Raw genomic sequence first — 26,259 nt, forward strand, 5'->3', positions numbered from 1 at the left:
CATACTGCTGACAAACGGTTAGCAGACAAACACTTGTTCAGCCAAGGAAACAACACAATGCAGATGGTACATCCTACAAGACTAGGATGCTACATTATAACACAAAAGAGTCACAGACAACACAGCCAACTACTGCCATGAAAGGTCATTTCAATAGGGCCAGCTACATCAATATGATCCCAATCATTTTCTCTTGCAGCTGATCAGGGGTATGGCATCCAGCCATGGATTATGACACCATTTGGCAACCCGAGTACTGCAGCAGAGCGTGCCTACAACGACCCACACAAGAGACACGCAGCATTGTCGAGAGGACCTTTGGCATCCTCAAGTCAAGGTTCCGGTGCCTCGACATCACTGGTGGTAGCCTCCTATATTCGCCGGAGATGGTCTGTAGGATCATCCTAACATGTGCAATATTGCACAACATTTGCATCAAAAGGAACATTCCCCTCCTGGAACCAGAGCCACACATGCCTGAAGAGGAGGAAGAGGAGGATGCTGGCCTGCAACATGAGGGGGAACTACAGAACACAGCCGCTGGTATTTCTTTTTAATATAATCACCTTCACCACTTTAGTAAACTTATTTAAATAAACACCTATAATAATCACCATATCATGGTCTGGCTATTCATTTTTGTACACCTTCATCTCTACTTATCAGAATAAGAGTGTTGCCTCATGGAACATTGCTGACATACTGATTAGGACACTGAACATCCCAGAGCTAATGTGATGCCTAACATACAATGGTCACATACACACACACTGTTAATTACATATATCATGTACATTTCTCCTTTGAAGGCCAATAGCAGAGGACCACAACTATTTCACACATACATGTTGAAATCAAGGTCCAACGCAGCATATGGCACACAACTAAGACACCATCACTGAATAAGGGGAAAACAAGCCTCATACCTGAGGCAGTCAATGTGCTTTTGCATCAGTAACAGGAATGTCTGACCAGAACCTTGACAGCAGTAAGTCCAACTGCATCCAATATTTGCAAGCACTATCTGTGACCAGAGTTCCATAGAAGCAGAACAAAGACAGTGCAAGTGCCACACATATGAGCAGCATTGCACTTTTGACATTCCATGTAGGTTAGCCCATTTCCTAACTCTTGACACACCCATGCACCTGGTCACACCCCACCTGTCGGAAGAGGTCCCTGGAATACTAAGATGTGTACCCTGATATTCCCTCCTCTACACACACAGACCAATATTAGCAATCCAGTGTGCTACACCCTTTCCTATGGTATGCCACTGTCATAGAACATCTGACTGCATGGACGTCAGGTTAATTTATACACTGTCTTATAGTTTCAAAGACATGTTAGCACCTGTAGATTGCTTCCCGTGTGAAAATGTCTGTTGGCCCTTAGAATGCAAGTATCACCTACAGGACTGGTGAGAAACAGATGCAGCCCACACCTGTGATCACCTCCATGCACACCACCCATTTAAAAAAGTACTGCCCCTGCTGATGCCTGGAACAGCAGAGGAGTTGCCATTTTGTCAAATACACCGTTAAGCATTGATACTAATTAAGCCGTGTAACACAGCCCTTAGGTTAATTTGTCACCTTCAAAAACACAGGACATACACAGTTTGACATGTCAACTCTCCAGTTTGTCCTCCAAACAGTCTGAGTCAGACCACTGATTATGTAACTTGTCAAATTGCTGGATCCTGAATCACCCTGCATTCTGTCCGCCTGACTGGCATCTGTCTGTGCGTCACACTAAAGTATCCCTGTGTCTACATATGTACCACACTTGTGTTAGCAAACTTCTCATTCATCAGGGGGTATTGGGCATGGGCTTCTTCAATGCATACCCAAATACATTGTATAGCATAATCTGCCGTTTAACTGTACCATTTGAGTTAAATCCTCTGGGAAAAGCAAAATTCATGGCCCATCCCTTGTCTGGGTCGCATTTATGCATGAATGACAAAGTGTGACAGTGTCCCAGGGCCGTAGGCAGGGATTGGGTACGGAGCTTTCAGCACAACCAGCAACCTCTGATAATGTCCATAAAAAATACACACATGTCAGGACCATGACAGTTCACACACAGAATCACAGTGCTCACAACATAGTGATGGGCCGTGTGTGGTGAATAGCTGCAAGAATAATCAGCACAGAGGCTATGATGTTCCCAGATGCAGTGGGAATTGCAGAGGCTAACCTGTGTACAAATGTTGTAATGACACCTGCCGGAACATGACACCTGAGACATTATCTCACTCAGCACACCAAGGTTGCCCTGTTGACTGTCTTATTACACGTCTTTAGTGACAGGGTGGGACCATCCCCAGGTAGGTTCACATGTCCACATCCACTTTACTTTACTCACATTGATCAAGTAAGGATACTCAGGAGATACAGGAATAGCTGCCACTGACTCATGATGAGTCCTGGACCGAACTGTGACAAATTACACCCCAAACAATATACAGAATCATCATTGGACCACACACATGAACAAGACACCTATGTGCAATTGATCACTGGAAATATGTGGACACGTGCTGTCTTGTATGCTGGTCCACCACAGCCACTTGATAGTTAGGGCTCACTTCTATGACCTTAACTGTGGTGTCATCATACATTTGAGATTCACCCTTGTCTGTCTGTGCAAACAACATGGTACCCACTTCCTCAATGCATGTGTATGACTCACTGTGGGATTCACCAACTAGTGCCTAGGAAGCTGTTACCAATACTCTAGGACATAGAATGTAGAAAATGTGGACCATTGACATGAACAAGCGTCTGCCATCTATCTGGTGCATGCTATGTCACATGTGGTGTCTACGTGACCCTAAATCTTGGAAGCCCACTTTACGGATGTTGCTACATGTATGACTAACACATGCCCTCTCTCATTTCCACAATGACTTGCATCTAAGGATTGGACACATGGACGTCACATTCATACAAGCATTTGTACAATTATGCTTCATGTGATACACACACACTTGGTCAACAAATACATTATTTGCCAAAGAACACACTTTGAGCCAAAGGCATTTAGGTATTGTACATATATGCGTCACATTGCTATCCTCTCCTTATGCCAAACATGCATAATTTGTGCAACACATATATGTAGGCCACACTTCTGACCAACTATTGCGTCAGCCAACCGTAAAAATACTGTGAAGGGAGTAGCGGATCATGGTCCGCTGCAGTATGATGTCACACATGTGAACAAACATCAACACCATAGTGTCTTCAATAAGCCTATCTCTGATGTGTCTCAAATGTAACATAAACAAAAAACAAGAAAAAGTGCCCAAAACCAGTAAGTGCTCTGAAATTTTGACGTTCCTAGCGTTATGCGTCATTTTTTGTCTACCAAAACTGTATTTGCGGCATTATTTTTGACGCACAGGAGTGAAAATTAGCCCGCATCCAGATATTTGTACAGGCCATGTACTATTATGTGGATGCGGGCTAATTTTCACTCCTGTGCGTCAAAAAAATGACGCAAATACAGTTTTGGTAGACAAAAAATGACGCATAACTTGAAAAAGGCGGGACTTTTCATACAGGAAGTGATGTAATAGGATATCCTGTTTTCAGATCATGTACAGTGGGTGTACTTTCACTTTCACTTTGCAGTCTATGATCCTTCTAGACTGTGTGGCTGTATAGAGAGTGGTGTCCTGAGATTTTGTGCTTTTTTGTCCTGTGTGCTATCTGTAAAGTCCATTTGTGAAATAAATATTGTTGCTGTATAATGTACTACTGTGTTTTGTCTACATTTGTCCATTTATCTTGTGTTTTTGTTGTTTGTGGGAATCTGTTGTGGGTAGTGTTAGTTTGGGGATAGTTGGGCTCTGCTCTGGCTTGTGTGCCATTTCTTGCCAATCATGATCCAGGCAGGGGGCAGGGTGATACAGGGATATCCAACAGAGGCGCACAGAATCCGGTGGGGAAAGGTGCTGCATCACCTGCAGTGTGTGTATGCCAGCCAGAGGAGTGACCATCAGCTGAAGTACCGGTGGGCTGACCTCATCACCAGGGAGCAGTATCTCTTGGACCACCTGGGAATCATGATTGGTGGCACTGTTGGTGAGTACTAATCATGTAAATGTGCACGATTAAATGCTCTGTAGTGACATAAGAGGATTTGTACAATGTCTGCCAACTAACTTGCTGACTGTGTGTAATGCAGGGGAAACATAAAGGGATAATTGATGCACTATGGCAAGGATCACAATTGCTAGCTGTCAGGTAGCACGTGCTCAGCAAACTTACAGGATACTTTTCCATGAAGTAAATTGGTGCTGCCTTTTTGTAAAAAAAAAAAAAAAAAATAGGAGCCAATCATGTCTATATAGGGTACTATTGACAGAGAAGTAAAGATGTACCAACATATTGGCTAACTTTGTTGAGGCAATGGCTAGACTGACTTTAAAATCAATACATGATGCTGAAAATGAGTGCTGCCCTCACGTCAATTGATAATAGCAAAGTGGCTCAGACATATGTCTCATGTGAGTCTGGTGAGTGTGGAAGGAAAGCGTTCACGGAAGTACTATGAATGTTTGGGATTATTGTGTTCCTTGATCTTTTTGGATACATGTCAGATCTGGATTTGAAAACATCGTGAAAAGGTGTAAGGTACCCTCAGGTAACATCTTAGAATGTTTGTTGGAGTTAGTTGTGCCACATTCCAAATATGGATGGCAGTCCAAGTGTATGCACATGGCTTCACATCTCCATGGTTGGTGCAAATCACCATAGCTGGGCCACATCAATTGAATCATATGTAACAACAGGGGGGCTTACAAAAGTCCCTGCCCCTCCCTCTGTACATTGTACCTATGTGTCATTAATGTGTCATGGCCACAAGGCATGTTTGACTGGTAATGCAGTCCTCAAGTAACCAGGCTTTGGATGTCTCTCTTGGATGCCCATGATGAGACGATTACACTCCATATTTTTTTCTGCTCACCAATTACGGGGCATGTTTACAACCACATGATAGTTAGGGCCTATGTATGTGTGCAGATATGTGTGTAACTGTCACAGGAGACCCATGCTATGTACAAGTTGGCCGTGATATATCAGATGCAGTACCATCATGTCTGAATGGCTGCCATTTCCTTATTCAGCCTACACATTGAATATGTTTATGAAATTGTTGCGCTGTGCACAGATTTTGAGCACATTTCTTCCTTCCATACCTTACAGGTGGACCGGCACCCTACACTGGGGGAGAGGTGGCGACATTTGAGGACCCCGACCACTCCAGTCAGTGTTGATATGTCTCTTATGTGTTTGCTGGTTATGGACTCGTGTGAGTTGAACGCATAGCAAGGTGTGATGCGTTGGGCAAGCTTTTCTCTTGTTCCATGAGTGGGAATTCAGTTTCTCACATGTTTTGAGTTGGCCAATGCGTATCCAATGGTATTATGTAGGGATTGTAGGCCATTCCTGTAGGCCCCACTGTGAGTACAGGGGTTAGTCATGTGGATGACACTTGTATCAACAAGAGTCGCACTGGAAGTCAGCTCCGATTTAGTCAGCCTGTCAGACCCACATTCTCCAAGATTGTTACAGCAAATTGCTTTCCAATAGACATCTGCTTCCCTATTTACCTTCGTAATTATGAAACAGTAGGTAGAACCTCCTAGCAGCATGTTCTTCCACATGTAGTGCTACAAGTATGTGGAACTTGAGTGCAATGGCCTAGGTGTGCATGCAAATTATGATCCTGTGTGTTCTTGCAACTCTGTGTCTGATGTAAGTCAGGCCTTACTGGAAGTATATGTTGTGTACCAAGTTCTGCATTTCCTGACAAGTGTGGCCCTATGATTGCTCTAGTGTTTGCAGACTCCTAATTGTTGATAGACCTTACCTGTGGTGTGTGTGTAGAGCAAACATGTGTGGAGTTTTCTATACACTCCTCAGTGTACATGTTGTTGGAAATTGATAGTTGATTATCCACCCCCCCACCCTCAAACACGGGCATGAGTTTGTGAATGGGGTACCTAGTACTGATGCTACCAGTATGTTACACATACATGTGAATAAGTGACGGTTTGGTTGCAACCTAGTATACACACTCAGGTTTGGCACTTGGTACTATACTGGCAAGTCCAGTTACAACTTGCAGACCATGTGGCTTTAGTTTTGCTTTCCGTACACTGACATTTGTAGCCCAGGTCTTGGCGGAGGATATGCAGCATGATTCTTAGCTGATAACTGCCAGAACTCAGATTGCAAGTCAAAGCCAGTTGTTACCCATCTTGTAGGTTATGGATGTGCTATGTGTGATGTGACCTTTGTAGGCTTGCCTGCCATGTACTTCCTCAGGGACATTCAATGATCTGTATTGTGATATGAGCTGTTACAAGTACAGTAGATGTATTGTCTGATTAACTTCTTGTGCCATTTCACACAATGCAGTTACTAATGTAGAGTATCTGCATTTGTCTTCACAGCTGCAAACGTGACTCCAGACCAGGTCCATGAATTCCAGTGCCGGGCCATGAGATGCCAGCACATCCTGCTGGTGGAGTCGGGGTTCAGGAGGATGGCCCGGCGATATCGCCATGAACGGGCCTCCGGGGCATGGAGAGCCTTCCCACAGGGGGGCCCTACTTTGCCCACCACAGCCACCACCAGCACAACCACCAATCCAAGCCAGGTGGCCTGTTGGTCCTAAATCTGCTGGACTTCCAGGCCCCAGCATTGCCACCGGAGCAGGACAGCCCACTAGGCCTGGCACCACACACACACAGACCTCCTCCACCGGTACCCAGACTGCCAGAGCTCCATCTGTTGACCCTGCAGCCTTCCACAACATGAAACGTAAGATGGACCGTGTGCTGCGCAAGTTGAGCCACCTGAGCCAGGATGTGCGCCACATTAACCAGCATGTTAAGTCTATTAAGAGGACCCTCCGGAGGGCCAACCTCTAGACATTTTTTGATGGTCATGATTCTCTCCCCTCCCTCCTCTTTCCTTGTTCTTATAGTTAGTGGGCTTAGTGTTAGGTTAGTATAGGCTGTTAGTTTAGTTAGTGTTAGTGGGTGGGGGGGTCCAGATTCTTTCTATTTTTACTTATTAAGTGTGTGGGTGGGTGGGTGGGGGGCGATGTTGGGGTCCTTGTGTGTTTAAAAAAAAAGTTTAAAAAAAATATATATACTTATATATATATTTGTTTAGGATAGTATAGTATGTGTTTAGGTTAGTATGTGTTGTCCTCCATGTGTCCAGTTTCATAAGGGGGGTGAGGGGTAGATGTTTAGAACGTTTCGTTGCATGTGATAAGTAAGTGTAGCTTAGGTTAGTTAGGGACAGTTGTGGGTAATGAGTAGTCAGGGTAGATTAGGGTAGGTAAGATTTTTCCCCCAGTTTTCTCTATTGTGATTAGCATCTAATAAATATTTTGTTAACCCTTAATAGTATGTGTTGAATGGTACTTGATTGTGGGTTTGGATTCAGTGTACATAAATGTTGTACTATTACATTTGTATCCTATGCTACAAACAAATCCCAACTGAGCTGTACGATTGGCATCTAGCCCAGAGCTACCTTGCAAAGTGTCGACCCTTCGTTGCAACCACCAATCACAGTTAATATGGATGACAATGTGTTTCTGTTGATAAGTGTGTTTTGAAAGTCACAAACAGTGCTTCCAGACTTGGTATTGGGGAAACAGTTTTAGGTCTGACTGCAGTGTGATGATTATGGACACCCTTATAAGATGAGTTCTCATTGGCACTCTTGTATTCTTGTCTTCATGACTCTCATACATTAATTGTGACACAGTTCAGCATGATTACCTATTTGTATGTAAACTCAGACACCTTAATTTATGCAGTTTTTGTAGTGTTTACTTAGATTAGTGTGCCATGGTATTTGTGTTATTTTTGCATGTTGACAACATTTTGCGGCCACTATTTGATGACTTAGTTATCCCCTGAGGAAGCATTCTTCTGTCCAACACAGCATGATGGTGTATGGTTTCTCACTTCATGAGATTTGTCCCTCATGATGGGCAGAGTATGATGCAATCATGGGCACTGTGCAGATTTCTCTGACTACATATTATCAGGACAGTTGTATTGACAAGCTACCTAATTTGACAGTAGGCACATTTCAGTTATCTACTGCACAGTTGATATGTCACATTACCCAGAGACAGATTTGTTGTGTCAGTGCTATTTATTGAAAAGTGCTGTAGTGCTCTCTGTACATTGTCCCTGATTGTGAGTCCATTATAGTGACATCTTACATTGTGATCCAACACAAGGGTTTACCAAAATGCTTTTGACATGCTGGGGTTGCTGTTTCAGACAGTGCAGAGGGACAGAATTTGCCAATGAGTAGGAGAGAGACAATCACTGGGCTGGGTGAGAAGATATACAGTCGTTTGCAGAACAGTGCTTGAGTACAGTTGTTGCAAGACTGGCAAGTTACAAAGCGCAGGATCTTGGTAAATGTTGGCCATGTGGCAGGGACTAGTGCTTCTGGGTCATTTTCCTTGTGAATGTGATCTGTTCCATGTCTTCTTCTTCTGATGTGTGGGTTGCCTCCTCTGTCCTTGTTGTTGTTGGTTGTGAAGGGGCAACAGACACCTCAGTGTTAGAAGACGTGGAGTCAGACATCCCCGTCGCTGCTCCCTGTGAAGGTCTTAAGGGCAGTACTGCAGCAAGGAATATCTGCTGGTTCTTGAGAATAGCAGCCACATCACGATGGTAGGCAGCCAGGTCGGCCCTGAGGGGTTCAATGTTGCATTTGTGCACGCGTTGACAGGATTGCTGTTGTAGGTGTTGGGTCAACTGTATTACAGCTGTGCTGATTTTCTTCTGGGTTTTCTGCAGTTCCTGCAAGTTAGATGTTAGGGCTTGCATAGCTGCTGCCTGATCTGCAGATGACATCATGCATGAACGCATCCCCTCAAGGCTGGCTGCCATAGTTTGCATCCCCACCTGCACCTCCTTGGCCAGCTCCCGCTGTACTCCAACTACAGTTCTCTCAAAGCTGGTGCCAGTGTCGTCTGAGTCCTCAGCTGTATTGGAGCTGGCAGGTCTTACAATTGGGGTTGTGGGTGGAACCTCTGCGATGGCTGCTTGTTCTGTGCTCCTCCTTGTGACTGAAGGTGGGGTCTGGAGGGTTTCAAGGACCTTTTGGATAGTCTCCTGGGGAATGTTTATCGGCTCGTCATCCATGTCATCAGGGAAATCTGGGACAGGCATATCCGCAGGAGATCCATCTTCCTCTGCAATGAAACAGGGTACAATTAGTTTGTCTGTGTTGTGGCAATTTTGATGTGACGTGCCTGCCTTTGGATGAATTCACTTTGTGATCTTGTTTTGTGTTAATTGCTCCAGTCCTTCAGATGGGCATTCTTCCAGGCCTATGACCCACCTGCATGTCACATGTATGTTATTGAGTTATTAGACTTGTCAGCATCATCGCCTCTAGGTGTTGGTTTAGGCCAAATAGAGAATTGCCACCTTCTTTTCCTACTCAAGCCTCCGTCTACATCCATTCTCATGGTGAGACCTTTCACTGGCTGTGGGTGTTCTGATGGCCCTGGCAGAACACTTCACAACCTGGACCTGCTCCAATCTCTGATCTTTCACATCCACTTAAATGTATTTGACATGTGGCATATCCTATGCAAGGCAATGTTATGATCTGATATGGATGTTGACATTGGTAATGTGTACTGCTGATGTTGGGGAATGTGTGTTACATTGGATTGCCCTGATAATCGTATCAGTGTCCTATTTCCTCCTCTGACTGTGCAGGTGTATTTCAGTGACCAGTTACATGTGCCCCCCCCCCTCAATGCTGTTGTCTGAGCTGTATGACATTTGGGATGTTGCATTGTTACCCAGGCACAGGATGGACCCTGACATATGCAGCATGGGTGTGTCCTTAGTGCTGTGTAGCTCCTATTTTTGTTTACATTGGCTGATGTTTGCGACAACTATGGGCATTGACATTTGAGAGTACTGGGGCCTTTGTCTTGTTTCTGGGGATTGTTGAAGTTGTCATCCTCACCCCCTAATTAAGGTGTGTATGATCCATGGGGAGGTGACTGCCATTGGCTACTTGAGCTGCACACAGAGCGGAGGTGGTAATGGCAACTGTTGCTGCAGTTACATTCCAGTTGTCGGTATGGCTAGAGGTTGTTAATAGGGCCCTAGTTAATGTATGGGTATGGTGGCTGACATGTGCCGGGATGTCAGTTTGACGTTGTGGCCTTCCCTTCTGGCGTGGCTTTCCCTTTGCTCCATTGTTGGCATGGCAGCATGCCCCCATGGGACTGTTATTGGTGTTGTGTAATGGTGTGCCCCAGGTCTTCTCAGAACGGGCCATGCCCCCCCTGCTGTGCCCCTTTCCCCTTGCCACTCCATGTATAAGATGACTTCCATGCATTTTGTGGTCGGTATCCCCCCCTGCTGACAGTTGACATTATTGCATTTTTATTCCCCATGCGACTTACCCTGCATGTGCGTTGTCTCCTGGTAGTCTGCGCTGTCCTGTCCTTGAATCTCTGTGACGATCTCCTCAGGGATGACGGCTGCGACCATCTCCTCCATGTGGTCCAGGGCCTCCTGGTGTGCTGGACTCCCCCCTCCAGTCTGCAGTGCTGCCTTCCTGTTCCTTGCCATCTTTTCCTTGGTCCTTCGCTTGCAGTCATGCCAGAGTTTCTTGCACTCGATGACTGTTCTGCGTACTTCAGCCACACTGTTAATCTTGTCAACAATTTGTTGCCATATAGCCTTTCTCCTACTGATTGGCAACTTTGAGGTGACAAACAGTTGGTGCTGGTGTTCCGTTACCTCTTTAACCAGAATTTCCTGCTCCTCTGCCCTAAAGCAACACTTTATTTTCTTCTTAAAAGTGTCCTGGTTCTTTTGTGGGTCATCCTGGATGGTTCCTGGTCTGCTGTCATCTTCCTGGGGTCTGCAGTGGCATCTGGGATCCATTTTGGCTCTCCTCTGGTGAAATGGCAGTGTTCGCGGTTTTTTTTGACGCTATTGCGTCAAAAAACATTGCATATCCGAACAGTCATTTCCGCCGCGTTAACGTCGTTTTGCTTTACGACTTGACGCTGTGGTGTGCGTAAAAAATAATAACTCCCACCTGTGTTTTGCGCCGCCATGCGTCAAAGTATAAATATGATGCCCGCATGGCGCACCAAAATGGCGTTAGCCGGCGGTAATATTTTTTACGCAAAACTGCGCAGGCGCAGTTTTGCATCAAAAAGTATAAATATGGGCCCTAATTTATAACAGCAGACTTCATCGAGGCTACAGCAGTATTGGGCCTGCGGAGTTGTCGCATTCCAGTGAGGAACACAACTTCAGTCCGGAGTCGACCGAAGTCGGTTTCCTGGGATCTTCTTGATTTTCCACCAGCTTCTCCTTTCAAGGGCCCAGAGACTGGATTAGAAAACCATAGGTTCTTTTCAAATGGGGGCTGGGAATCCTTACCCTGCGAACTAGGTTGGGGCCCTTCAGAAAACTCCACCTGTTTACCCTTACCCCCCCTTCTTCTCACAGGGACCCTGCCCACCCTTGGCGTGTTCTCTCTCCCATGCCATCTTTGGACCCTGGTGCTCTCTCAATGGTCCACTTCCTGCACAAGCTTCCTGAGGTCAGTCAGCTTGCTGTCAATCAGGTCCTGGCGCAGCTCTGGAAAACAAAGACTGTACAAGTGCTCCCAAGCAATCAAGTTGTAAAAACCCCTCATAAGATGTTACCTTACTGCCCTTCACCCAACCATCCAGTGACCTGCAGAAAGAGTCAACACATTCTAACCATGTTTGGGATTCCTTCTTCTTGTAGAACCTAAACTTGTCCTTATACTGCTAAGGGGTGAAACCGTACCTTGTGAGTAGGGAGTCTGTGGTAGGCTACTGTCGGTACAGAGGACTCGGAGACGGAGATAAGGTAAGAGGTGTTTATTTATATGAGTTTTGGGTGCAGTTATATTGATGGGAAGGGAAAAGGGACGGATTCCGGTAAACGTAGATCTGTTGAGTCTTCTTCGCTTCGATATTAACTGTCTCTTCTTCTCTGGTTCTTTAAGGTGTGGTAGATGTCAGCTCGTCTTGTCCCGAGGGTACCGGAAAGGAAAAGAAATGTCAGGAAAAGGTAAGTCGAATGTGGGGTTTCTTAAGAGTCTTATTGTTAGTGGCATGCAAGGAGAAAGGGTATTCTGGGTTGGAGGAGAAAGGAAAAAGGGGAGTGTCCAGTTGTGCAGGGTTTAGGTCACACATGCTTTTTTGGCAGGTATTATCACTCTCTTTTCTCTATTGAGACTGACCGTGCTCTTGGTGTGAACCCCGTGCCTTTTTCCCAGTTCCCACCCCCAGCCCTCCCCTTGTGGCCGGTTTCCCCTCCTTGCTTCCATTTTTGTAGGTATACGTTAGGGAGTCCTATAAAGGACCGTACCTTGCTGAGCCACGACCCTGCAGGGTCGTGGCTGGGCTTGTTAGTGTTGATGTCTGGGTTCTTCTGGAACTTCTCTGTGCATCCCTCGCTTCTCCAATCCTGCGGGAAACCCGTGGTCCTGGTATTTGGCTCTCGTCTGGGATCCTGCGTCCTCGATCCCCTGCTCGGCGTCTTCTCCTTCGTTTCTTCTTCCTCCGACTCCCACACTCTCTTGGGAGTCTGTCGTCTCTTTTCTCTGTCGGACCCGGAAGTCGTCATGGGAACACGACCGTCGTGCTGGGAGGAGGGGCAATTGGCACCAGCTTCGTGAACCAGTAGACGCAGTCGAGGAGACCCGTCTACAGAGTCATTCATGAATGTGTAGGTGAGTCCCTGAGTATCCCCTAAGGATGTCAACATGTCCCTCCCTTCTACCTCGAAGTGCTTCCACAGACCCACCCCCCAATGTGCTTCAGGGACCATGTTCATGTGGAGAGCAGACTCATACCCCTTAAACCACAAGTAGATATCATCCTCCCTCTTGTAATCCTTCACTAGGTCTTTGGGAATGTGCACCCTCCTTTCAGGCTGCACTGCGGTACTGCTGTCACCATCTCTACTAGACTGGCTCCTCTGATCTAGTTCCCTTAAACTAAGCTCATGAGCCAGCAGTATCTTCTTCTCCTCAATGGCCAGCCTCCACTCCTCCATATCCATTTTGAGCTTTCTCCAACTCAAATTTGTGCACTCTCTCTGCCTGTCTGTCCTGCAACTCTTCAGGAGTCAGACCCTTAGAGGACACACTGTTACCCGCCTTGGAGACCCTCCCCCCAGGCAGTACAGGTACCTCTACTACACCCTCATGGCTGTTTTGCACCTCCTCACCCTCAATCTCCTCCTCTGTGTGCCCCACAACCTCCTTGGCAGTCACCCAGGCCCTTGGTGCCTTTTACAGCTCCTCCTTGCTGGCGGAGCTCCTAATGGGACAGGCAAGATTCTTACTAAACTGTTTCAGTTGAGCAACTGTATAACTGTCCAGATTCTGCAACTCAAAAACAGCTCCAGCTGGTGCATATCCAGATTGAGACATTTTGGCAAGTAAAAAGTGCAAAGTTCCAAGGCAGAACAAAGAGTTCCCATTGAGAAGTTCAAAAGTCAAAAAATGAAAGCAGATGAAGTCCGAGAAGAGAAAAAAGCAAACTCACAAAAACAAGTGGTATGTGGTTGCGTAATCGTCTGCACTGAAAATAGTACTGTACACTTAATCACTGTATGTCAAGTACAAATACAAGTCCAATCCTCACCGCTGATCACCAATGTTAGAAATGGGGTCTTTGGTTGGCAGTCATTTACCCCCTGTCCAAGCAAGGACCCTCATTCCAGTCAGGGCAAAGTAGAAACACACCTGGTTAATCTCCGTTCACCCCCTTGGTAGCTTGGCACAAACAGAAAGGCTTAACCCAGAGACAATGCGTAAAGTATTTGTACCATCACACACAGCAATACAGTAAAAACTCTTCAAAATGACTCACCGCCGGGTTAGAAAAATAGCCTATATTTATTTAAACAAAACCAGATCGAAATGCCAAAAATCCAACATACACAAGTCAAGTTATGAATTTTTGAAGATTAAACTTCAGTATAACGCTTAGAAACACAAATGCCTTGAATTGGTGATATAAGAATAAAGTAATTCCCAACAATCTGACGCCAATGGCGCCTGTCACAGAGCCACACGGACCCCCCAGGTACAGTACCTTGTGAAAATGAGGAAACAAGCCACTGCACGGAGTCAGGGATCGCGGTGTCGCTGGATCCGAGGCAGTGTCGGTTCCAGTGCTGTGGAGCGAAGGAGCGGATGTGTTACGAAGAGGCGTCAGGTCCTTGCTCCGGAGCAGTGGAGGTGAGGTGGTGATGGTGCGAAGCGTTGGATCCATGCACTTCTGGCAGGTCAGTATCCAGTGGTCACGACGTGGTGCAGCAACTTCCACAGAGTCGCGGACTTCAGCAAGGCTGCAGCGGTGTTGGGCCTGCGGGGTCATCGCACTCCAGCTAGGACCGGTGTCACCGGATTCGGCAGCGTCATCATCCGAAGTCGGTTTCCTTGGATCTTCTTGATTTTCCACCACATTCTCCTTTTTAGGGCCCAGGGACTGGATTATGCACCACTTGGCAGGGCAGGAGTCTCAGCAGAGAGTCCAGGTACTGGCAGAGAAAGTTGTTGATGGCCCTTAGACTTCAGAACGGTGGCAAGCTCAGTCCAAGCTCTTGGAGATTCTTCTCAAGCAGGAATATTCCACAAAGTCCAGTCTTTGTCCCCTTCCTCAGACAGAAAGCAACTGTAGGATAGCCCAAAAAGCACAGTAACAGGCAGGGGCAGCACTTCTCTTTAGCTCTTCACCTCTTATCCCTGGAAGAGGTTCCTCTTGGATCCAGAAGTGAATCTTGAAGAAATCTAAAGTCTGGCGGTTTGGGTCCAATAGTTATACCCCTTTCCGCCTTTGAAGTTGCCCAACTTCAAAGAAAAGTCTCAGTTGTTCAATTGTAAATGACCACTCCTCCCTCCACAAGATGACTCATCAGGATATGCAGGCTACACCCCAGCTCCCTTTGTGTCACTGTCTAGAGGAGATTCACAAACTGCCCAACTGTCAATCTGACCAAGACAGAGAATCCACAAACAGGCAGGGTCACAGAATGGTTTAAGCAAGAAAATGCCTTCTTTCTAAAAGTGGCATTTTCAAACTAACAATCTAAAAAACAACTTCACTAAAAGATGTATTTTTAAATTGTGAGTTCAGAGACTCCAAACTCCATATTTTGTATGCTTTCAAAGGGAAACTGCACTTTAAGAATATTTAAAGGCAACCCCCATGTTAACCTATGAGAGAGATAGGCCTTGCAACAGTGAAAACTGAATGTGACAGTATTTAACTGTTAGGATATGTAAAACACATCAGTACATGTCCCACCTTTAAAATACACTGCACCCTGCCCATGGGGCTACCTAGGGCCTACCTGAGGGGTGCCTGACATGTATAAAATGGGAAGGTTGCCAAAGTCGAATTGGCAGTTTCAACAACTGCACACACAGAGACTGCAGTGGCAGGTCTGAGCTATGTTTACAGGGCTACTAATGTGGGTGGCACAAGCAGTGCTGGAGGCCCACTAGTAGCATTTGATTTACAGGCCCTAGGCACCTCTAGTGCACTTTACTAGGGACTTGTAAATCAAATATGCCAATTCTGAAAACGCCAATTACACATACAATTTCAAATAGGGAGCACTTGCACTTTAGCAATGGCCAGCAGTGGTAAAGTACCCAGAGTAACAAAAATAGCAAAAACAGAGTCCAGAACATAGTAACAACCTGGAAAGCAGAGGCAAAAAGTTAGGAGAGACCACACCAAGGATGCCAGGTCTAACACTCTTTAAGGTACAAAGTTCCCAAAGGAGGATGAGTCATAGTTAAATTACAAGTCAAATTACACTTAAAATTCTAGTCAGACTTGCAGCCTCTAGTGGCCTGGGTGAAACCCTAAATGGTTGTTAGGTCCTTGTCCTGACAAAACAAGAGTGAGCAGGCTTGCCTTTTATCATCCTACTGTGTTTACTCCATACGAGTTTAAAACGTTATTTTACACTCCAGGGACCCTCATAATGTTATGTTTAAATATGTTGCTATGTCTTCCCAAACTCCTTGACCTACCTCTCTGATATCCTAACTTACGTGACTAAGACAATGACATTGTAGGGCAACAAACTACAAGAAAATATTTGTAATGCAATGGCGAAGAAGACCTTATCTGCTTCCATCAGTTTGGCCAGGACACGTATCTAGCATGCATTTCATGGAAGGCTCGTTTTTCTGAACCTAGTTCTCTGAAAGATTTAAAGTGGTGATTCCCAAGCGTGATGTGCCATTGAAGCACAGTTTGCCTCAACCCAAAATGCCCCAACAAGCCTGTGACACTTCTAAAGTTGCATGTGTTACTGTTCGGATGGGCTGTGGCATGCTCCATGTGGAATGGCACGAGGACAATTTGCATATGATTGGTCCCTACCTGTTATGGTACAGAAGAGCTACAAACAATGAAAAACTTCTACACAGATTACTTACGACTGGTTAAAAAAAACATTTTAACAACTGGAGCTAAGACCTCCTTTGCTGTCTATTTTCCTTTCACGCTGATCTGTGTTGTTAAATTCCCTGATGTTCATGTCAGAGTGGGACGAATAATTCACTGAAATAACATCATATGCAGCAACAGGCAAGGCAAATGTGAGCTACCACAGGGACACTAATGGCAGGTGTTGGGCTAATAAACAAGAGCAGTTGTTTTCGTTATAAGACATTTGCATAACTCAGAAGTCACCAAAATCCCCAAAGGTATATGCACATTCATTGAAATAATGAAAAATGAAAACACAAAGTAGAATAGGTGAGAACACAAGTGTTCACTGCTGTTAAAAAACACCTATATTGCGTCTTATTTCCCTCCCTTAGGTGGGATATATTAATAATAATTTCACATTTATTTTATTCAGTGCTAATTTTCCTATCCTAATTCCCCAGCTCTTTGAGCTATATTACACAACCATTTGTGGCAGCCAGGTGTTCTTATTCAAGGTGTAGTACTTTATTATATCATCCAAATATCTGTTACCAAATGGTTTAACAGAGAGTTTAACCACCAAAGTGTCATGTTGCATAATAATGTAATGATGAGATAAAAGGAAGCATACACAATCTGTGCTCCTTTCCTTGCTAGTTAGTCACTCAGTGACCTATCGTTGGAGTTTCCAGTCTTACCTATAGGAGTAGAATTGAATACATTCTCACTAATTTTCAAACAATTCAGCTCTATTCGGAAAGACACAACAGATAATTTAAAGGAGTGATTTGGTGAACTGGTCAGACCTGGGAGTATAAATAAATGGGAGGAATTTGATACCAGTGAACTATTTGGAAAAGAAACTGCATGAAAAACTCGATGTGAAAAAAACAACTATGCTGGTAACAAAAATGCTTTCACAATGACAGTGCTGCTCTTAGACCATTATTCATCTCACCTGACAAGCTCACCCTTGCATACCTTGCATCCTTGATGCAAGCATCTACTAATGAATCCTCCCATACTTGTAAAAGTGGGTGTTCAAAGATATGGTTTGCCTTGCAAGGTAAAAACCACCCACAAATATGTACAGGCAAATGTGCAGGAATTCACTAACTCCTGCCTGTCCACATTCTACCTTTGAAATGGTCAGTGATTTTCTCCAGCAAAAGGCTAGAGTAATCTCCATCTTAGATTGGAAGAGCAACAGGTCATCCTCTCAAGTGGTGACGTGTAAGGAAGCATTTTCTCCATGGGGAAATATGTTTACATGTGCAGGAAAAAACAAAACGAAAGTATGTGTCTTTATGTGAGCCACTAATCTCCTTGTGCTGACTTCTCTGCAGTGGTGAACTCACCAAAGGGGGAATAGGAAGCCATTGGAAAAGTCACATGACATTCCCAGAGGTACGCCTGGAAATCTGCACCTGTTGTATTTCTAGGAATATTTGTGAATCTTGAAAAGTAGTAAATTTGCACTTGCATGTAGATATAACCCACAGGTGCAGATTTGCTAATATGTCATGAAAATTGCCCATTGAAAATTCGAAACAATTTCAAAAATGAACTCACAATGTAGGACATAATTGATAGCAACACAACATCGCCTATTTCATCTTAATGTCATAAAAAACACTCAGGTTTGTGTGCCCATGCATTCATGCATTAAAAGCTAAAGGATCTAATGCCTGTATGTTGGGTACGCAAGAAGGAGCTACAGCTATATTTTGCAGATATTCTTATACAGTGCTATAAAGTGTGTGCCACACTCAAAGCAAATAAAAACAAATGATGGAGCAGCACAGCCAGTCCCTATGTTAATTGACGAAAAGGGGAAATGTTCAGCCTAGGACTTTATAGGACTCCATAGATTGTCTGGGAATGTCCAGTGTATGAAATCATTGATCTTACTGAGATATGTGGAGAAGAGCCTGTAATTTTGGAATGCCGGGGCTTGTATGGCTGTTCTGGACTGCGGTGGGAAGGACCCTGAAGGGAAGCCAGTGCCCACTAGCCCTGCACAGTGTGGGGGTGTGAGTGAATTGAGGTGAGGAAGGCTGTAGCATAGCTAGGGAGATTGTTGGCTGGGTGGCGTAGAATTGTGGCTGTTGTGCACGGTGTTGCAGATTGGCTGCACTGCATGCAATAGAGAAACAAATGAGACACTCTGCGCTGACTGAAGGTGATCCAAAAAGACAGAGGCAGTAGGGAGATAATACAAAAGTAAAGTCTTGACAGATGTAGCAATTTCTTAAAGAGTCAAGGTAAATCAATGAACAATTGCTAGTAAACATAAACACTAAATAGGATGGCTTAGAGGAAAGAATGGAGGGCAGAAAATAAGAAAATAAGATAAAGAACTGTGATTTCTGTATTCTACCAAAATGGATGGGAGTGGTAGTATAGGGTCAAACTCTCCCAAGGTATCTGACGTTTGGAAGTTACCATTAATTGTAGCTAGACCCTCAAAGACCAATAAATGCCACCCCTTATGTACTAAAGTATTGTATGAATCAGTAGCATTAAATGTAAGCCACATCAAGCAAACAAGCTGAAAAGATGAAAGTGCCCACAACTAAGAATATGCATCACCTACACAGGGAGGTCATCAAGATTAAATATAAACTTGGCAAGAAATCTTTGGCAAATGAAATAGACAGGTACTCTAAATCAATTCAGAGTTGCTTAGGATTCCCCAGGACTGCAGAAATGGGTTGTGACCCCTTCGGGTAGATGCAGATCATGCAGCTGGCCTTTTAAAATCTGATCTGTTGCAGGCAATCTAATAAACAAGTTCTTAACTGGAGACATTCATTGATATGGCCACAGTTGACCTGAATTTAGTGTGAGTATACCGCCATAAAGTGAAGGACAGAGTGAAAGAATGAATGAAACGTCTTCAACAAACATTTTGAAGATGCAGACATGTGATCTGAATGAAATAATCTACACCAGGTGGGTGTGCCAGAAGAAGCTGAAGAGTTAAATGTTAAATTATTTCTTGAAAAATAGATATAGAGCATGGCATGCTTGCCCTAAAGGTTTGTCAAACTTTTCTTCAGCATGAGGCGCACACAGAGCCCTGGTCTAGCCTAAAGGCAGGGAACACCCCAAAGGGGTTTTATTTTTAGACTGCCCAACTACAGAGGAAGGGATACTATCTTATAGGCAGGCAGATAGATGGGCCCTATCAAACATGGAAACTCAACGGTGTTGCTTTTTCCAGACTACACCCAAGAGCAGATACAGAATAGGAGTTTCAACAAGAATGCTTGAATTGAAGTACATTCTCCTTTTCCCTGTGAAATTAAAGGTCATTGATGGAGAAAAGCCCTGATTCTTTTGAGTCTGGAACAAACATTGGAAGGGATTGTGTCTACAGACTGTAACACATGCCAGAGATCAGAAAGATTGTACAGCACAACACTCTGGAATACCACTTCCACCTGCCTTTAATAGGAATACATTTGTGAGTACTTTAGAATGCACCAGTTCAGTAAAACTAGCCAACAATCCAGTAACACTAGTGTTTGTTCTGCATTCATGAACACAATTTACAAAATTAAATTCCAAACAATTCTGATTTTGCAAACGTGGATGACAAATTTACATTTGTATATCTCCATTGTGACACACCTAGGTGCAACTTGGGTACTCTAAGAATATTTTTGAATTAGTTGTTCCATGTTTTTAAACCAATCCACTCAAAAAGTGACTTAAAACAGATTAACTTTATGTCACAATACCATACATTACATAGGATATACAATGTAGCAAGAATTAATTTTATGACTATGATTTTATGTCTATTAAAAAATGTCTGTTTATAACTATCATTCTCTAACCCTTGGTCACATGAAGGTCAGCCTGTAAGGCAGTGTTCAGACTCATGTATGCTAGTGCGCATGTGCCAGCTATTTTTCAATTTTTTTGGGGGGGGGGTAGTGGGTTGTTTAAGCAGACTACGGGCTGACCTCGCTCCAGCCCTTGCCTTCAATTTTTGTGGGTCTTTGAGGACCATCCACATTTTAATGTGACCCTGGTTGTGTATGCCATCACCCCTGTACTTTACCGGCTGCATGTCACTCACTCAGTGCTGAATCTGATGCTGCCTCAAGGCTACCACCCTTGCCCGCTTGGTCACATGGTGAGGTCAGCAAGCATCACTGATCCAACCTAACTGTGTGACAACTTGGTAAATGGTGGATTTATACAGGAGTCGGCGGCTTCTTGTGCATGAAGCAGGAGGAGACCAACCAGTCCCTGAGCATGTGACCTGACGTCACAGAGTTATGAACTCACAACTCATGGCTGTGATATCAAGTTACATGCATGCTGCAAACAGATACACTATGCATGCTTCTGCAGTGGTAAGTGCATCTGCCCGGCAACATTTTCTGAGCTTTGAACTGGACTAATGTACCTGTGTCTGTATCACTAGGCAACCTGGAAGGATTGGAGCACTCAAGGCAAAGTAGATGACTTTGCTTGCCACATGCCAGCACTGCACAGCAGCGTGCCTCGCCTGCTTCTAACCATCAGGCTGCTGGTGAGGTAAGGTTTCCTTTTTGTACATTGCACATCCTGAGCTCATGTATTTCAAGGCCCCTTGATGTACATGAGCGCAGGATGAGCTCTGCACAAAAGGAGCACATCGTGAACTGTTGTATTTCAAGGAGCCTTGAAATACATGAGCTCAGGGTGTGCGCTGAACAGCTAATCATTGAGGTTGACTATTCATGTCTCTTAAGTAAAAGATACACGAATAGCTGACATTAGTCATTAGCACCTATGAGGACACCTAGAAATACATGCCCTCAAGATGGGCTAAAAATAAAAGATTCATTTTTGTACTGCGCGCATACTGAGCTCATGTATTTAAAGTGCTTTATAATACATGAGCTCAGGATGTCTAATCACTGCTGTGACTCATCATAAAGTAGCACAGAGCATTAATGTGCCTGATGCAAACCGCAAAAAGCAGATCACACATTGGCATTTTACATCGATATGCTAAATGATTTACTGCTTTTGTCGCATCCATCATTTTGTTACTTCACCATTCATAAATTACAACTCTTTTAACATAGTACATTGAGCCATGAATCTGCATCAAGCAGATGCACGCAGTCTGCACAGCATAGGTTTCAATATTACGTTAGTCTAATGTTGCTAAAAGGATTCATTTGGATAGAAATACAATTTTATATTAGTACAGACAACCCAAACCACTGAGCTATGTCTTAAATCCTGACTGTGTTTCTCAAGACCAAGGAGTATTAATCTGCCTACTGGTATGAATGATGAGTGACTCCTACTCCTTGTGACCCGTTGTTCATGTAACATTTCCTTTACATTGACTTGTACATTCACGTGCTTCTTAGTTTCTGTGTAATATCTGTGCAATGTAAAGCACTCTGAGACCTTACGTCTCGATAGGCAGGGCTATAATAGAAATTAACAAGCATTTGCAATGCAACGGGTCTCACATTTCTCCGAGTTAGAGCTATTAAGGGTTGGAAACTCCCAACCAGACTTTTCTTGCCACATTAAATGGAAAAAAAGTGTGTGCTCGTGCTGCTACAGTTCACTCGTAGTGAAACCTATCGGCAAAAGTGCAATTATCTACGTAACCGGCAAAAGTGCAATTAACTATGTAACAGGGTCAATGTCATGGAAAGCGCTGGACTTCAGCCAAGCGAGATCGTGCTGCGAAAAAAGATAAAAAGTAGTCCACAAACCAGACCGAAAACAGCGAGCCTCGTGTGTTTTCAGTACTTGGTCGGTGCACTAGAGGGGGGCTAACCACTGGAAAAGGCATGACGTATTCATGCCTTCCACTAATGAAAGCAAGCAGTATTAACAGGCAAGCCCACGAACCAATGAAAGACACTGACGTGACAGGTACGGGGCTCTGAGCCCTTTTCTAACTACTAAAGCGTCTTGCAAGCAAAACGCATGCGCAAGCGCATGCGACGCAGGGTCGACCCTAAAAACAAATCACACATCAACAACCTGGGAAACAGAGTCAAAAAGTTAAGAGAGACCACGCCAAGGATGAAAAGTCTAACAGGGCGTATGTAAGAAGCGTGTTTGATGAGCAGGCAATTTAGAAATGTTAACCATAACCTAACACATGGAGGGCAAAAGCATTTGAATAATCCATTTTGCAAATCTCCAAAAGAGCGCAGTAGATGGAGTGTTCAAAGTCCAAATCAACATATGCAACTGGAAATGCGTCCATTTTCTTGCGATAATGGCATTACTCCTAGTCCTACTCCCTCGCCTTCCTTTAAACCAATGAGGCTTCCTGCCTCCTACTAGACCCTCCCCTCCCCTTTTAAACCCCCCCCCCCCACCCCTACCCCCTCCTGTACAAAAACCAAGCCCAAGCAGCAACTCAGACAGTCCGTACCGGGAGGGCGGGAGGGAACGGAAAGGAAGGCGAGGGAGTAGGACTAGGAGTAATGCCATTATCGCAAGAAAATGGACGCATTACCTCCCGTCCCTCCCTCGCCTTCCTTTAAACCAATGAGACATAGCAAGAAACACACAGGAGACGGACACTGAGTTGCAAGAAGGTCAACATCATGCCCAAAAGCCACCAAAACCCCACTTCATAGAGGATAAGACCCGGTGAACCAATACCGACTCCAAACTACCCAAGTCCGACCGGCCAGAATGCCGAACAAACGCCAAAGGCGAGGCCCAAGTGGCGGCCCTGCAAATTTCCACCACTGAATTCCCCTGAGACCCTGCCATCTAAGCCGCCATACCCCTGGTAGAACGACCCTGAACCCATTGATGAGGAACAACCCCTATCAAGGAAAAAATCAAACAGAATCAATGATCTCACCCACCGACTCAAGGAAGTCGTGGAAGCATCACCGCTACGGGCCGGTGCGTACATCCAACGAATGCAAACGAACCACCTCCACCAAAGCGGGATTCGGACAAAAGGAAGGAAGGAAGGATGACCTCCTGGCGAGCATGAAAAGAAGAATCGACTTTCGGGATAAAAGAAGGTACCAGAACCAGAACCACCTGATCCGGAAAAACTTCCCAAAAAGGCAAGGAACAGGCCAAGGCCCCCAATTCTCTCAAACGGCGAGCCGAAGCAATGGCCACCAAAAAGAACGTCTCTAAGGAAAGAAGACGTAAACACAGTCCCCCAGAGGTTCAAAAGGTTAAACCGTGAAAACCTCCAATACCAAAGAAAGATCCCCTGAAGGAAAAGAACGTACAGGGCGAGGAAACAAATGAAGAAGCCCCTGAAAAAATACCGGCAACAAATGACCCTTATCCGGAAGGCTGCGCCACGGACCTCTAAATGCCTGAATAGCCGCCCACTGTACCAGCAGAGACGCCCCTGACAACCTCAACTGTGCACCGTCCTGCAAGACCTGCATCACATCAAAGAGAGACGTGCCGGTAGGATCCAATACATGCCTCAAGCATCAAGAAGAAAAAAAACTTCCACAGCCTACCCAAAGAAAGTAAAGTGGAACGCCGCCTGGAACCCAGTAAAGTAGAACTCAAAGCCACTGGCACCCCCAGACCCGTCAAACCTCGGCGGGCCATTCCCAGGCCGTCAAGTGTAACCTCCCCCAAGACCTCAACGAGAGGCAGGGAAACTCCAGGGGTGACGGACACAGAGGAAGAGGCCACATCCGACTGGACGCCCTCAGCCGCAGCAATGGGAACCAATACGCCCTAGGCCAATGGGGAGCAATCAGGATACCCTGTCCCCCAGAAGCCGCACCCTTAACAGAAAAGGCCTGAGTAGCTGAAAACGGCGGGAATGCATACAAAAGGTACCTTGGCCAAGGACACGACATCCCGTCCACCTCCCAGGCTCAGGGGCACCGAAAACCGGGAGCCGAAGTGACCGAGCTACGCGTTGTACACGTACGCGAACACATCCAGCACTGGAAGACCCCAGAGCCGAACCAGATGAAGAAACAGTGAACTCAGGAGGGAGAAAAGTTGAGAGGAAGTAACACCCTGCTCCGCAGAACCGCCCGCCCAATGCCGGAATGTATGCAGCCCTGAGAGCAGAAACCCACTCCTGAGCCCATACAAAAATCCTCCTGGCCAGACTGAACAAAGCCCATGACCAGGTCCCCCCTTGAAGGATGACATAAGCCCCGGCCACTAAGTTGTCCGAACAAGCACAGCAGAACCACCAAATGACCCTGCAGCCGCAACCATAGAAAAGCACGGAGGGCAGTCTGTACCACAACCATCCACACCACGGACCGGAGCACCACAAACTTCTTCACAGACACTGCCACCAAGCCAAGAAGAGTCCGAAACTGAGACCCTCGAAAAACCAGATCCTGGGATGGGACTGAACCGATAGCCCCCCGTAGATTAAAAAAACCCTGGTTCTGCCGGACACCAGAACTTGGGCTACCTGCCTCTGAAATAGGGCCTGTGAGGTAGAATGGATCAAACGTCGTCCAGATACGGATGAGCAAACACCCCTTCTGAATGTAGCAAAGCCACCAGGGGGGCCAGTACCGTCGTAAAAATCTGAGGAGAAGACTTGAGGCCGAACGGCAGTACACAAAACTGACAGTGCACCCGATCCACAGCAAACCTCAGGAACCACCGCGAAGACCCTGCCACAGGCACGTGCAGGTAGGCATCCTGCAGAACCAGCGACACCAGAAAGTCCCCGTGACTGACCAAGGGAAAAACAGTCAAATTAGACAGCATGCGGAAATGCACCATCCTGATCCAAGCATTCACCACCCTCCTATCTAGCACAGGTCGATACCCCCCAGATACTTCCTGAACTAGAGATAATACCGAATAAGTGCCTAGACCCCATACTTCCAGCGGGGCGCAGGCAACAGCCCCATGACCAGCAAGTCCCGGGCACCGTCCAACCACGCCTTTCACCACTACCCTCCAGCCGGCAGAGGAGTGGGACGTACCCCGAATCTGGAGGTATCACCACAAAATCGAAGACGTAACCATTGGTCACAATGTCCAGCACCCAACGCTCGCTGACACACTCCTTCCAAGACGAAAGAAAGGGGCTCAGCCTTCCCCCAACCAGCCCTACGCCAGGCCCACAGTGATCGTCAGGATCCCACCTCGAACCCACCCCGGTTCGAAGGCGCCGACAGCTCAGGGGAAAAATACGGCAGAAAACGCCGTTTCCTAAAAGAAAAAGATATGGCCTCCATCCTAGGAGAAGAACGGGAATGCATCTTCCAAACATGTGTTTTGACCAGCCGTGGGGGGATACGAACCCTTGTCCTGGGGAGCATCCGGAACCAGAGGCAGATGACACAGCCGCTGAGCTATTGCTCCCTGCCTATAAGGCAAAGCAAGCTTCCGTTCCTTAAAAGCATTGTAAAGCATGGAAGGCAAATGAACCCCAAACAAGCTATGTCCCTCAAAAGGTAGACTCAGCCAGGCAGACAATCCCCCCGGGACTGCATTCCAGGCTCGGAACCAGAGGGACCTCCGGGCCCCAATCAAAGCACCCGACGCCAGAGCCAAAGCACGGACCACATCTGAAGACACATCAGCCAACTACCTGGCCTGCTGCTCCATACCTGCCAGGAGCTCCGAACACTCTGCCCCATCCTGAACAGCCACAGCCAGTTCATCCAAGTCCTGCACCAACGACTGGGCCGCATAAGCAGAAGAAATACCTGCCCTCAGAGCCAGATTCACAGCCGCAAAAGCCCTCTTAAT

This window comes from Pleurodeles waltl, chromosome 8 (genome assembly GCF_031143425.1).
Source record: "Pleurodeles waltl isolate 20211129_DDA chromosome 8, aPleWal1.hap1.20221129, whole genome shotgun sequence".
Classification (NCBI taxonomy): Eukaryota; Metazoa; Chordata; class Amphibia; order Caudata; family Salamandridae; genus Pleurodeles; species Pleurodeles waltl.